The sequence below is a fragment of the Bos javanicus genome, chromosome 3, assembly GCF_032452875.1.
Source record: "Bos javanicus breed banteng chromosome 3, ARS-OSU_banteng_1.0, whole genome shotgun sequence".
Lineage (NCBI taxonomy): Eukaryota > Metazoa > Chordata > Mammalia > Artiodactyla > Bovidae > Bos > Bos javanicus.
In genome coordinates, this window is record NC_083870.1 from 23,045,375 (window position 1) to 23,059,674 (window position 14,300).

Here is a 14,300-nt window from a genome sequence, read left to right on the forward strand (position 1 = left end):
ATCTCCTCTCCTTCTTGTAGTTGTCTTTGATGGTCGTGACATTGACTTCTTTGCAGAGGATAGGTCAGTTGTCTACTCAAAGGTCTACATTTCGCAGTTGTCTGATCACTTCCTCATGATAATTCGGGTGAACCCTTTCTGCCAAGAACACCGTCTAGTGCCTGCTGTGAGCTTCCTAGTGCAGCCTGTTGGAGGCTGAGCGTCCACTTCACCTGTCACCACGATTATTATTCCAGCATTGAACACTGTTATGCAGAGGCTTGTAAGATCTGTTCACTTAAAAGACAGGTTTTTGTGTCTGTAATGAGTAATTTGATTAGTGGTATTTTGAGAGTGTATGAATATTGCATTATATGATGCTCTTTCTGTAAAAATTTTACCGTCCTTTATTGATCCCTGATGTGTGTCAGATATCATATCTGTGGTATTGCCAGCTTTGTGCTGTGGAAAAGACAATCCCTACCCCTAACATATTATTAAAAATATTTTTGAGTTTCACTGTGGACTCATGCTTTTTCAAAATTCAGTGTTATAATCCATTATTTTCTTACATTTATTTTTAATTGGAGGCTAACTGCTTTACAATGTAGTGTTGGTTTCTGCCATACAGCAGTGGGAATCAAACATAAGAATAAATATGTCCCCTCCTTCTTGAACCTCTTTCCCAGCCCGCCCCCATCCACAATCCATTATTAACATGACTGATTTTATTAATATCAATACTCTTGTCTCATGTGCCGTGCTGTGCTTAGTTGCTCAGTTGTGTCTGACTCTTTGCAACCCCATGGACTGTAGCCCGCCAGGCTCCTGTGTCCATGGGGATTCTCCAGGCAAGAATACTGGAATGGGTTGCCATGGTCTACTTCAGGGGATTTTTCCAACCCAGGGATCGAATCCATGTGTCCACCACTGCAGGCGGATTCCACCAGGGAAGCCCAAGAATACTGGAGTGGGTATCCTATCCCTTGTCCAGGGAATCCTACAAAACCAGGACTGCATCAGGTGGCCAAAGTATTGGAGTTTCAGCTTCAACATCAGTCCCTCCAATGAACACCCAGGACTGATCTCCTTTAGGATGGACTGGTTGGATCTCCTTGCAGTCCAAGGGACTCTCAAGAGGCTTCTCCAACACCACAGTTCAAAAGCATCCATTCTTCAGTGCTCAGCTTTTTCACAGTCCAACTCTCACATCCATACATGACCACTGGAAAACCATAGCCTTGACTAGATGGACCTTTATTGACAAAGTAATGTCTCTGCTTTTTCATATGCTGTCTAGGTTGGTCATAACTTACCTTTCAAGGAGCAAGCATCTTTTAATTTCATGGCTGCAATCACCATCCCGAGTGATTTTGGAACCCAGAAAAATAAAGTCGGCCACTGTTTCCCCATCTATTTGCCATGAAGTGATGAGACCGATGCCATGATCTTCGTTTTCTGAATGTTGAGCTTTAAGCCAATTTTTTTACTCTGCACTTTCACCTTCATCAAGAGGCTCTTTAGTTCTTCTTCACTTTCTGCCATAAGGGTGGTGTCATCTGCATATCTGAGGTTATTGATATTTCTCCCAGCAATCTTGATTCCAGCTTCTGCTTCCTCCAGCCCAACGTTTCTCATAATGTACCCTGCATAGAAGTTAAATAAACAGGGTGACAATATACAGCCTTGATGAACTCCTTTTCCTATTTGGAACCAGTCTGTTGTTCCATGTCCAGTTCTAACTGTTGCTTCCTAACCTGTATACAGATTTCTCAAGAGGCAGGTCAGGTGGTCTGGTATTCCCATCTCTCTCAAAATTTTCCACAGTTGATTGTGATCCACACAGTCAAAGGCTTTGGCATAGTCAATCAAGCAGAAATAGATGTTTTTCTGGAACTCTCTTGCTTTTTTGATGATCCAGGGATATTAGCAATTTGATCTCTGGTTACTCTGCCTTTTCTAAAACCGGCTTGAACATCTGGAAGTTCCTGGTTCACGTATTGCTGAAGGCTGGCTTGGAGAATTTTAAGCATTACTCTACTAGTGTGTGAGATGATTGCAATTGTGCGGTAGTTTGAGCATTCTTTGGCATTGCCTTTCTTTGGGATTGGAATGAAAACTGACCTTTTCCAGTCCTGTGGCCACTGCTGAGTTTTCCAAATGTGCTGGCATACTGAGTGCAGCACTTTCACAGCATCATCTTTTACACTTTGAAACAGCTCAACTGGAATTCCATCACCTCCACTAGCTTTGTTCGTAGTGATGCTTCCTAAGGCCCACCTGACTTTTCTTAATTTAATCACACCCACAAATTCTTTTTGTCCATGTCAAGTAACATAATCACAAATTCCAGGGACCCAGATGTGGGCATCTTTGGGGAAGCATTAGTCTACCACCACAGCCAGTCTCCCCAGTGAACACATTTCCGCAAGCATATCAGTCAGTGGTGGCTGCTCCATTCTGAAAGTGATCCAGGTGAAAGCAAGTCAGTCCACTGTGTCTGAGGGGCAGCCAGTCAACAGCTGGGCCCCGTACTGAGGCATCTGAGTCAGAGAGAGAAAAGGAAAATGCCTGTGGGGAGACGAATCTGAGGACCCAGCCTGGGCAGTTCCCAGGGATCAGAGTTGAGAGGTGCAAATGCCTTCATGGGGGGAGGAGGCTGGGGAGGGTGTTAGGAGCTGAATATATCTGTTTCCCTCTCCTCACCCCCCCACAATTTCATATCTCGGATGCTATTCCCCAGTGAAGCTGTATTTGGGGAAGGAACTTTGAAGGATGTAATTAAATTTAAATGAGATCATATCCTTGGGGCACTCATCTGATAGGATGTTTCAGTTTCAGTTGTCGCTCAGTCGTGTCTGACTCTTTGTGACCCCATGGACTGAAGCATGCCAGGCCTCCCTGTCCATCACAAACTCCCAGAGTCTACCCAAACTCAGGTCCATTGAGTTGGTGATGCCATTCAACCATCTCATCCTATGTCATCCCCTTCTATGCATGCCCTCAGTCTTTCCCAGCATCAGGGTCTTTTCAGATAGTCAGCTCTTTGCATCAGGTGGCCAAAGTATTGGAGTTTCAGCTTCAGCATCAGTCCTTCCAATGAACACCCAGGACTGATCTCTTTACGATGGACTGGTTGGATCTCCTTGCAGTCCAAGCGACTCTCAAGAGGCTTCTCCAACACCACAGTTCAAAAGCATCCATTCTTCAGCACTCAGCTTTCTTTATAGTCCAACTCTCACATCCATACATGACTACTGGAAAAACCATAGCCTTGACTAGATGGACCTTTGTTGACAAAGTTATGTCTCTGCTTTTCAATATACTGTCTAGTTTGGTCATAACTTTCCTTTCAAGGAGCAAGCATCTTTTAATTTCATGGCTGCAGTCAAGGTTTTAGAAAAGCCAGAGGAAACAGAGATCAAATTGCCAACATCTGCTGGATCATCGAAAAAGCAAGAAAGTTCCAGAAAAACATCTATTTCTGTTTTATTGACTATGCCAAAGCCGTTGACTGTGTGGATCACAATAAACTGTGGAAAATTCTGAAAGATGGGAATACCAGACCACCTGACCTACCTCTTGAGAAATCTATATGCAGGTCAGGAAGCCACAGTTAGAACTGGATATGGACCAACAGACTGGTTCCAAGTAGGAAAAGGGGTACATGTTCTTAAATGAAGAGATAGCAGAGAGCTTGGGCTCCTGCCCTACCCCAGCTCAAGCAACAACAAAAGACCTTGTGAGGACCCAGCTAGGCAAGGACTATCTGCAAGCCAGGAAAAGAGCTTGCAGCAGAAACTGAATTGCTGGGAAGTTCCAACCATGATCTAGGACGTCTCAAAACTGTGAGAAAACAGATTTCTGGTTAAGCCACCCAGTCCATAGCATTTTTTTTCCTGGAAGCCCAAGCTGACTAACACAGAGGGTCACTTAGTCATTGACCTAAGCAGCTTCTCCTTGGCCCTTTTTGGGATCTGCCCCAGTCTTATTGATTACCAGGAATTAGCACTCACCACCTGCTTTGACTTTTAAAGGCTTATCCATGACTCTCGAATGAGGAGTCATCACCTGGTTTAAGATTTCCTAGCATAGTCGGACAGGACTGAGCAACTAAGCACAGCACACAGCACAGCAGAATTTGCTACGTGCAGCAATGGCCTGCAGCAAGGATCTCAGAGTTTCTTTTGAATGAGTTTGACATCTTCAAAAATAACAACCCAGAATTGTTTGGTTCCTTTAATGGACCGGGACCTGGTGGTCCAGAGGCAACGATAAGAAAGTGAAAGAGACAAAGAGGCTAATTTACTCCCTGGTTTATGCAGAAAACCAATGAAGTTCTTGACACAGGACTTGCGTCTCTCACAAAGACACCGGGCGCCCTCTCGAGGTGGGTGAAGGCACAGGGCGCCTTCTCCAGAGAGTCTTAGAAGCCCGGGCAGGAGAGTGAGCAAGAAGGGTGTCTGCGCTCCCAGGAATCAGCCAAAGAGAGAGAGAGAAAGAAAGAAAGAAAGACAAAGGGACCCAAGCTCTGATGGAGCAAAGGTGCTTTAATGGCTTTTCTGTGAGTATATATAGGCTGTAGTACAAGAAGTTAATTTTGTCAATGATAAAGATCAGAAAACCAAATGTACAGTAACCGTTACCAAGGCAACAGGGATGATGATGGTCACAAAGTCAGGGGACAATCCATATCTCAAGAAAGGGGATCGAGACTAAGCAGTTTTGTTGTAAAGAGAATGTTTACTAAAGGAGATTGAAGCCTGTTTCACACGATGACCCCGGTTCCTGGGAGCAGCGTGCTGTTCCGCTTAAAAAGAAACAAAGGGCTTGTGAGAAACAGCACGTAGGAATCCTCCTGTTAAACATTCCCTGACAATTCCCCCTTATTTATTTCTAATATTTATAAAAAGAGTTCTGACCATTAGAGGTTTTTTTAGTTTTAACAATCTTTGCATGAAGGCAATGGTAGATGACAAATATAATTATCAAGACAATCATTAAAATTACAGTTCCAGACCCGATGTTGTGAGTAATGCTTTGAAACCATCCATGTGGTTCAAGCCCAGATAATTGATTGGCTAGCTGTTCAGCTAAAGTTTTCAAATTAGTGGAAGAGGGCAGATTATTAGAAAAGGTTTCAAATATTTCTTTTTGTAATAATTGTACATTTAGAGAGACATTATCATGTATGTTTTGTAAATGAAATTTGATTTGTTCCCAGTTGTAGGCATTATTATTGAAATGAACAGGAGTAACACAAAATTGAGTGGAATTCCAATCACATTTTAACATGACCTGTTTTTGTACATCTGTTAATTGATCTCCAACCCATTTGATGGCTGTTTCTAGTTTCTGTATTTCTTCTTGAATATCCTCATCTATCTGAGACTGAGTGGCCCACATAGTATGGGCATCTTTAGTCCAATTTTGAATAAAATTACGTGTTTGAGTCGAGGTTTGTAAAGCAACACCAGTGAGAGCAGCAGTGGTGCAAATAGCTATTCATCTCAAAATGCCAAGAATCAGCCATCCAATGTATCGTTTAGATCATTGGAGCAATTTAGTAAGTAACCAGGAAGCAAGCCCAGCCATGGAACCTTCTTCTAGGGCCATTGGAGATTTATTGGTAACCGTAGATTATGTTGAAATCGAAGAATCAAAAGGGATTCATTTCTCAAGGAAATAGAGGAGTTAAGACAAGTACATAATTTACAATTTATGCAAGTTACAGAACATAAAGTCTTATTAAATTGCAAGTTTTCTATAGCTACAACAAAAGGAAGTGGAACACAGGCTTGTATAAAATATGACTGATTATAGTGAAAGAGATCATTGCTATGGCTACGATTAGTCCCTGTGAAATGTCCAGTCCAAGTCCCAAGTTCCTCGATGCTTGCAGCAAGTTTCCAGATGTCCCATTGCTCAGGCCCACTCTGTTTATCAAGAACAATTCGAGGATGAGGGGGGCCATTCCACTGTCAAGCCATCCAAGAAGTCCTCTGTCATGGTAATGCTCCATTGTAGTATTAGTAACTTCCTATGTTATTTAAGTTCTATAATCATATATAGTGTTATTAATATTATCTGAGCAGTTAGATAACCACATACCATGGGGTCCCCAATCAACAATTGTATGATTAGCCATAAACATTAATTTTCTTGATTTGGCCTGACATTTGTCCTAATGAACAGGAATATACGTAAAATTCCTATTAGTAAACCCTTTGCATAGTGTTCTTTGTTCTTTCCTTAACTCTTTCCCTAAAGCTTTAGTAGTATAAACATGGTTCACAGACAAAGAAAGGGCAGTAAATAATTCAAGCAGCGTGTGGAAGTTCCTTTTTGGAGACAGAACGAAAGCCCATGTTTGTTGATTGACCTTAATACATAATTTTGTTGGGCCCATGCATAAGGGAAGGATTTCATAGCCTAGAGGAATGCTAGTTAGTTTTATTTCTTTTTCAGGATGAGAGGGCCCCTCCAAGCTCCAAGGAGGGGGCATATGTGTTGAGTCATTAGTGGATATGATTGGTCCCATATCTGTCCATTCTATAACCTATAATAAAAAGGGGGGTTAGGTATATAAGCCCGATAAGTGTGGTCAATCAAGTCAGCCTGAGCAGGGGAAGCAAAAGCAAGCAAAGCAAGCATAGCAAAGAAAGTTCTTTTCAGGATTGCGAGGCATTCCCTATTGAGAAGTCAGATTTTCAGCTTGATTAGTAAGGGTATTTATCGGTTCCCAAGTAGGGAGATCATAAGGTTGGTTACGTCGAATGCAGCGTTTTTGGGAAATTTTTAAAGTCGCCATGGCTTGCCTTGGAATTCCTTCTTCCTGAGGTTTTTGTTGTATCGTCTCTAGTCTGAATGTTGGGGGTCCCCTTAGGTTGAATCTTCTGAAGAGGAAGTCATATGAGTTCGTTGGATCCATCTGGAGAAACAGAAGTATATCCCTTTCCCTATAAGATTAGTTTCTTAGATTTCCATAGATTAGTGAACCCATCTTGATATCAAAGGGGCAAAGGAAGGGAGGTGTCCTTTAATGTTTCAAAATGTTTTTCTGGTTTTGTCAAAATATCTTCTTGTGGTAAGTTTAAAAAATTTAAAACAAATTAAGGTATATTAATAATAGTTAAAGAAAGAAAGGAAAGCAATAATGATGAAAACATCCCTAGGAAATATTTCAGTCCAAAAATAATCATCTAGAGATCTGTTTGGGGATTGGTAGTTAATGTCCCCCAAGAGGACATTGAGAAGCTTTTATTTTAAATTGACCTTGACTCTTGACTACTTAAACCTTTCTTCTTGAATGTTGTTTCCACGAATTTGTTTATTTCTGTGTCAAAGGTATGAGCCATCATCTGGTTCAGCCAATGCTATTGTTCTTCTTTTTCATATATGTAAATCAAACAGACCCAATTTTGGTTTTAAGTTAACTTTTTGGTCTTTGGGTATTTTGGAATTGACAACATTGATGTTGTTAGGGGTAGGTTTTTCTCGTTGATATAGTTTATGCCTCATGTTTAACAGATGGGACAGTCAGTGACTTAAAGCAAGCCTTTGTAGATATATGTACCCATTTAAAAAATATTTTTTCATTAGGCCCAGGTATTGGTGGCATAGTCTGTCTCCTGTAGAGTTGATCAGTTCCAACCAAGCAACGTGTCAGTAAGTTTGCCTTAATTTCCATGAGGTACTATAGTTTTGCTGTCATCATTAACTAACCATGAAGATTTGGCTGTGGTTTTGAAATAATGGGTTGATTTCTTTCTCATTCAGCATATATGTTTTTTCTGATATAAAAAGAAATGGGATCTGACTGTGTTTTAAGTGGTTTGTGTTATTTGGGGCAAAGGATTAAGAGCAAACATTCAAATATTTTTTCTTTAAGTGAAATTATTGAAAAGCTGATGCAGAACACCTTGATAAATGAAATGTTGCTCATGCCCAGATATATTTGACCTTGTCCTTGGAAAAGAAATGAAGCCTGGCAGTTGTTGAATCTCTCTGTTCAGTGTGTCAAAGAAGATAGTTATACTTTCAAGACAGACCTGAAAAGAAGGTGAATATTTTGCACTTTTGATATTCTTAGGAACAAACAATCTTTTTGGCAAATGGTGTCTTTTTCATGTTGTTTTTGTTTTGCATTGTGAAGCAGGCATTGAAGTTGATGTTATTTTGTTTTAAGAATCTTACAAATTGGAAATAGAAATAAAGCTATATTAATAATAGTTATAGGCTTAAAGACTATATTGTATTCAGTTCAGTTCAGTTCAGTTCAGTTGCTCAGTCGTGACCGACTCTTTGCAACCCCATGGATCGCAGCACGCCAGGCCTCCCTGTCCATCACCAACTCCCGGAGTTCACTCAAAATCTCGTCCATCGAGTCGGTGATGCCATCCAGCCATTTTATCCTCTGTCATCCCATTTTCCTCCTACCCCCAATACATCCCAGCATCAACTATCATCAGTTCAGTTCAGTTCAGTCGCTGAGTCGTGTCCGACTCTTTTTGACCCCATGAATACCAGCACGCCAGGCCTCCCTATTCATCGCCATCTCCCGGAGTTCACTCAGACTCATGTCCATTGAGTCAGTGAGGCCATCCAGCCATCTCATCCTCTGTTGTCACCCTCTCCTCCTGCCCCCAATCCCCCCCAGCATCAGAGTCTTTTCCAATGAGTCAACTCTTCACATGAGGTGGCCAAAGTACTGGAGTTTCAGCTTTAGCACCATCCCTTCCAAAGAAATCCCAGGGCTGATCTCCTTCAGAATGGACTGGTTGGATCTCCTTGCAGTCCAAGGGACTCTCAAGAGTCTTCTCCAACACCACAGTTCAAACCCATCAATTCTTTGGCGCTTAGCTTTCTTCATAGTCCAACTCTCACATCCATACATGACCACAGGAAAAACCATAGCCTTGACTAGACGGACCTTTGTTGGCAAAGGAATGTCTCTGCTTTTGAATATGTTACCTAGGTTGGTCATAACTTTTCTTCCAAGGAGTAAGCGTCTTTTAATTTCATGGCTGCAGTCACCATCTTCAGTGATTTTGGAGCCCCCCAAAATAACGTCTGACACTGTTTCCACTGTTTCCCCATCTATTTCCCATGAAGTATGGGACCGGATGCCATGATCTTCGTTTTCTGAATGTTGAGCTTTAAGCCAACTTTTTCACTCTCCACTTTCACCTTCATCAAGAGGCTTTTGAATTCCTCTTCACTTTCTGCCATAAGGTTGGTGTCATCTGCATATCTGAGGTTATTGATATTTCTCCCGGCAATCTTGATTCCAGCTTGTGTTTCTTCCAGTCCAGCATTTCTCATGATGTATTCTGCATAAAAGTTAAATAAACAGGGTGACAATATACAGCCTTGACGTACTCCTTTTCCTATTTGGAACCAGTCTGTTGTTCCATGTCCAATTCTAACTGTTGCTTCCTGACCTGCATACAAATTTCTCAAGAGGCAGATCAGGTGGTCTGGTATTCCCATCTCTTGAAGAATTTCCCACAGTTTATTGTGATCCACACAGTCAAAGGCTTTGGCATAGTCAATAAAGCAGAAATAGATGTTTTTCTGGAACTCTTGCTTTTTCCATGATCCAGCAGATGTTGGCAATTTGATCTCTGGTTCCTCTGCCTTTTCTAAAACCAGCTTGAACATCAGGAAGTTCATAGTTCACATATTGCTGAAGCCTGGCTTGGAGAATTTTGAGCATTACTTTACTAGCGTGTGAGATGAGTGCAATTGTGTGGTAGTTTGAGGGTTCTTTGGCATTGTCTTTCTTTGGGATTGGAATGAAAACTGACCTTTTCCAGTCCTGTGGCCACTGCTGAGTTTTCCAAATTTGCTGGCATATTGAGTGCAGCACTTTCACGGCATTATCTTTTAGGATTTGGAATAGCTCCACTGGAATTCTATCACCTCCACTAGCTTTGTTCGTAGTGATGCTTTCTAAGGCCCACTTGACTTCACATTCCAGGATGTCTGGCTCTAGGTGAGTGATCACACCATTGTGATTATCTGGGTTGTGAAGATCTCTTTTGTACAGTTCTTCTGTGTATTCTTGCCATCTCTTCTTAATATCTTCTGCTTCTGTTAGGTCCATACCATTTCTGGACTAGTCAATCTAATCACACTAGGACCACAGCCTTGTCTAACTCAATGAAACCAAGCCATGCCCTTGGGGCAACCCAAGATGGATGGGTCATGCTGGAGAGATCTGACAGAATGTGGTCCACAGGAGAAGGGAATGGCAAACCACTTCAGTATTCTTGCCTTGAGAACCCCATGAACAGTATGAAAAGGCAAAATGATAGGATACTGAAAGAGAAACTCCCCAGGTCAGTAGGTGCCCAATATGCTACTGGAGATCAGTGGAAAAATAACTCCAGAAAGAATGAAGGGATGGAGCCAGAGCAAAAACAATACCCAGCTGTGGATGTGACTGGTGATAGAAGCAAGGTCCGATGCTGTAAAGAGCAATATTGCATAGGAACCTGGAATGTCAGATCCATGAATCAAGGCAAATTGGAAGTGGTCAAACAAGAGATGGCAAGAGTGAATGTCGACATTCTAGGAATCAGTGAACTGAAATGGACTGGAATGGGTGAATTTAACTCAGAGGACCATTATATCTATTACTGCGGGCAGGAATCCCTCAGAAGAAATGGAGTGGCCATCATGGTCAACAAAAGAGTCCGAAATACAGTACTTGGATGCAATCTCAAAAACGACAGAATGATCTCTGTTCGTTTCCAAGGCAAACCATTCAATATCACAGCAATCCAAGTCTATGCCCCAACCAGTAACGCTGAAGAAGCTGAAGTTGAACAGTTCTATGAAGACCTACAAGACCTTTTAGAACTAACACCCAAAAAAGATGTCCTTTTCATTATAGGGGACTGGAATGCAAAAGTAGGAAGTCAAGAAACACCTGGAGTAACAGGCAAATTTGGCCTTGGAGTAGGGAATGAAGCAGGGCAAAGACTAATACAGTTTTGCCAAGAAAATGCACTGGTCATAGCAAACACCCTCTTCCAACAACACAAGAGAAGGCTCTATACACGGACATCACCAGATGGTCAACACCGAAATCAGATTGATTATATTCTTTGCAGCCAAAGATGGAGAAGCTCTATACAGTCAGCAAAAACAAGACCAGGAGCTGACTGTGGCTCAGACCATGAACTCCTTATTGCCAAATTCAGACTTAAATTGAAGCAAGTAGGGAAAACCACTAGACCATTCAGGTATGACCTAAATCAAATCCCTTATGATTATACAGTGGAAGTGAGAAATAGATTTAAGGGCCTAGATCTGATAGATAGAGTGCCTGATGAGCTATGGACTGAGGTTCATGACATTGTACAGGAGACAGGGATCAAGACCATCCCCATGGAAAAGAAATGCAAAAAAGCAAAATGGCTGTCTGGGGAGGCCTTACAAATAGCTGAGAAAAGAAGACAAGCGAAAACCAAAGGAGAAAAGTAAAGATATAAACATCTGAATGCAGAGTTCCAAAGAATAACAAGAAGAGCTAAGAAAGCCTTCTTCAGCAATCAATGCAAAGAAATAGAGGAAAACAACAGAATGGGAAAGACTAGGGATCTCTTCGAGAAAATCAGAGATACCAAAGGAACATTTCATGCAAAGATGGGCTCGATAAAGGACAGAAATGGTATGGACAGAACACACGTTCCCACTAAAATCTTTTGAGGTCTGCATTTGTCAGACAACAACAAAAGACTTCACACGAAGTATCACGACTAGCAAACATCTTGCAAAGCAATCGGACATCACTGAGTGAGTGAACAATAACTGCAAGTATCTCAATAGAAGTTTTGCCTGAGGTGTCTCAAAAGTAATCACACCCCTTCATTCAGTTTCTTAAAGATAACTTACAACTTTTGGCACCAAGCAAATGGGGAGAAAATAGTTGCAAACCCATACCTACTACAACAAAGAACCTAAAAAAAAAAAAAAGACATTCTTGGTTGCATATGTATATCTGATTTTACTTTGCCCCCAGCCTATCTGTCTTTTCCAACTCTCCCACTTGGAAAAAGAACTTGAGCTTGGGCATATACTGAGGAGACCCGAGTGTGATTTCTGGCTTAAGATTCCTTGGAGAAAAAAGAAACCCAGTATTCTTGCCTTGAAAGACTTCATAGACATAGGAGCCTACTAACAGCCTACACTCCTTGAGGTCAAAGAGGCAGATATGACTTAGTGACTAAACCACCACCAAGGAAACATAGAGAAAGTCTGCAGTTATTACTTAGTCATCAGGGGAAAGCGCGCACGCAGTCCCCCACTACCATAAATTACACAGTCGAGTTTCCTCTATTTGAGGAAATCGCAGAGATCAACACACCCGGAGTGCAATGGGGGGTGGGGGGGGGGGGGCCTTGCCCTGGGAAAACCACCTTTTTGATTATGGTATTTGCTCTGCCGGGTAAGTATGAGGCGACCTTCCCCCTGGTCCCCCGCACACCTTTAGACACGTTCACTGTACACTCACGCTGACTTTGCCGTTTCCCCGCGACTCTTCCACTGTCCTCTGCACTCTCTCTTTTTCCACGCCTCTCAGGCCCTCCAAATAACTCTTCTAAAAAAAAAATCAAACAAAATCTCAGGAAAATTTCCATAACGAGGGAAGTGGCTCGCCGGGAACAGTACCACTTCGCTGCAAAATTTACATAAGCCAACCCCATTGAAGACCTCTAAGGCGGCGCCTCTCCTTCAACCCAAGCCCCGCCCCACCCCTGTCCACAGGACCAGTGGCCAGTCCCCTGTGACGAGGAAGTGACGTCATGATTTCATCAACCTTAGTAATCGACCTACTTACAACGATAGAAGAGACCTTGGACTTCCTTGGTGGCTCAGACGGTAAAGCATCTGCCTACAATACAGGAAACCCGGGTTCGATTCCTAGGTCTGGAGGATCCCCTGGAAGAGGAGATGGTAACCCACTCCAGTTCAGTTCAGTCACTCAGTCGTGTCCGACTCTTTGCGACCCCATGAACCGCAGCACGATAGGTCTCCCTGTCCATCACCAACTCCCCGAGTTCACTCAGACTCACGCGTTGCCTGGAAAATCCAATATAGGAAGGATCCTGGTAGGCTACAGTCCATGGGGTTGCAAAGAGTCGGGTACGACTGAGCGATATAACTTTCACCCTTTAAGTGAGACATCAGATCAGATCAGATCAGTTGCTCAGTGGAGTCCGACTCTTGGCGACCCCATGAATCGCAGCATGCCAGGCCTCCCTGTCCATCACCAACTCTCGGAGTTCACTCAGACTCACATCCATCGAGTCAGTGATGCCATCCAGCCATCTCATCCTCTGTCATCCCCTTCTCCTCCTGCCCACAATCCCTCCCAGCATCAGAGTCTTTTCCAATGAGTCAACTCTTCACATGAGGTGGCCAAAGTACTGGAGTTTCAGCTTTAGCACCATCCCTTCCAAAGAAATCCCAGGGCTGATCTCCTTCAGAATGGACTGGTTGGATCTCCTTGCAGTCCAAGGGACCCTCAAGAGTCTTCTCCAACACCATGGTTCAAAAGCATCAATTCTTCGGTGCTCAGCCCTCTTCACAGTCCAACTCTCACATCCATACATGACCACAGGAAAAACCATAGCCTTGACTAGAGGGACCTTTGTTGGCAAAGTAATGTCTCTGCTTTTGAATATGCTATCTAGGTTGGTCATAACTTTCCTTCCAAGGAGTAAGTGTCTTTTAACTTCATGGCTGCAGTCACCATCTGCAGTGATTTTGGAGCCCAGAAAAATTAAGTCTGACACTGTTTCCACTGTTTCCCCATCTATTTCTCATGAAGTGATGGGACCGGATGCCATGATCTTCGTTTTCTGAATGTTGAGCTTTAAGCCAACTTTTTCACTCTCCACTTTCACTTTCATCAAGAGGCTTTTGAGTTCCTCTTCACTTTCTGCCATAAGGGTGGTGTCATCTGCATATCTGAGGTTATTGATATTTCTCCCGGCAATCTTGATTCCAGTTTCTGTTTCTTCCAGTCCAGTGTTTCTCATGATGTACTCTGCATATAAGTTAAATAAGCAGGGTGACAATATACAGCCTTGACATAGACGGGTTTTATTTCTTTCCACTTTAAATTTTTTATTTTTTCTTTGGGTATAGCCAGTTAACAATGCTGTGGTAGTTTCAAGTGAATAGCGAAGGGACTCAGCCATACATGTACATGGAGATACAGACGGATTTGCCAGCCTCTTCGGAGTCTGACCTTTCGTGCTGGATTGCACCCCAAGGAGAGAAATTTAGGGATCGTGTGTTACGCT

The 14,300-nt window shown here is 42.6% G+C and overlaps 1 pseudogene; it reads right to left on the reverse strand.

The window, feature by feature from the left end:
* Nucleotides 1–12,267: 12,267 nt before the first annotated feature.
* On the reverse strand, nt 12,268–12,444 carry LOC133245485 (U1 spliceosomal RNA; annotated as a pseudogene).
* Between the last annotated feature and the right edge of the window lie 1,856 nt (nt 12,445–14,300).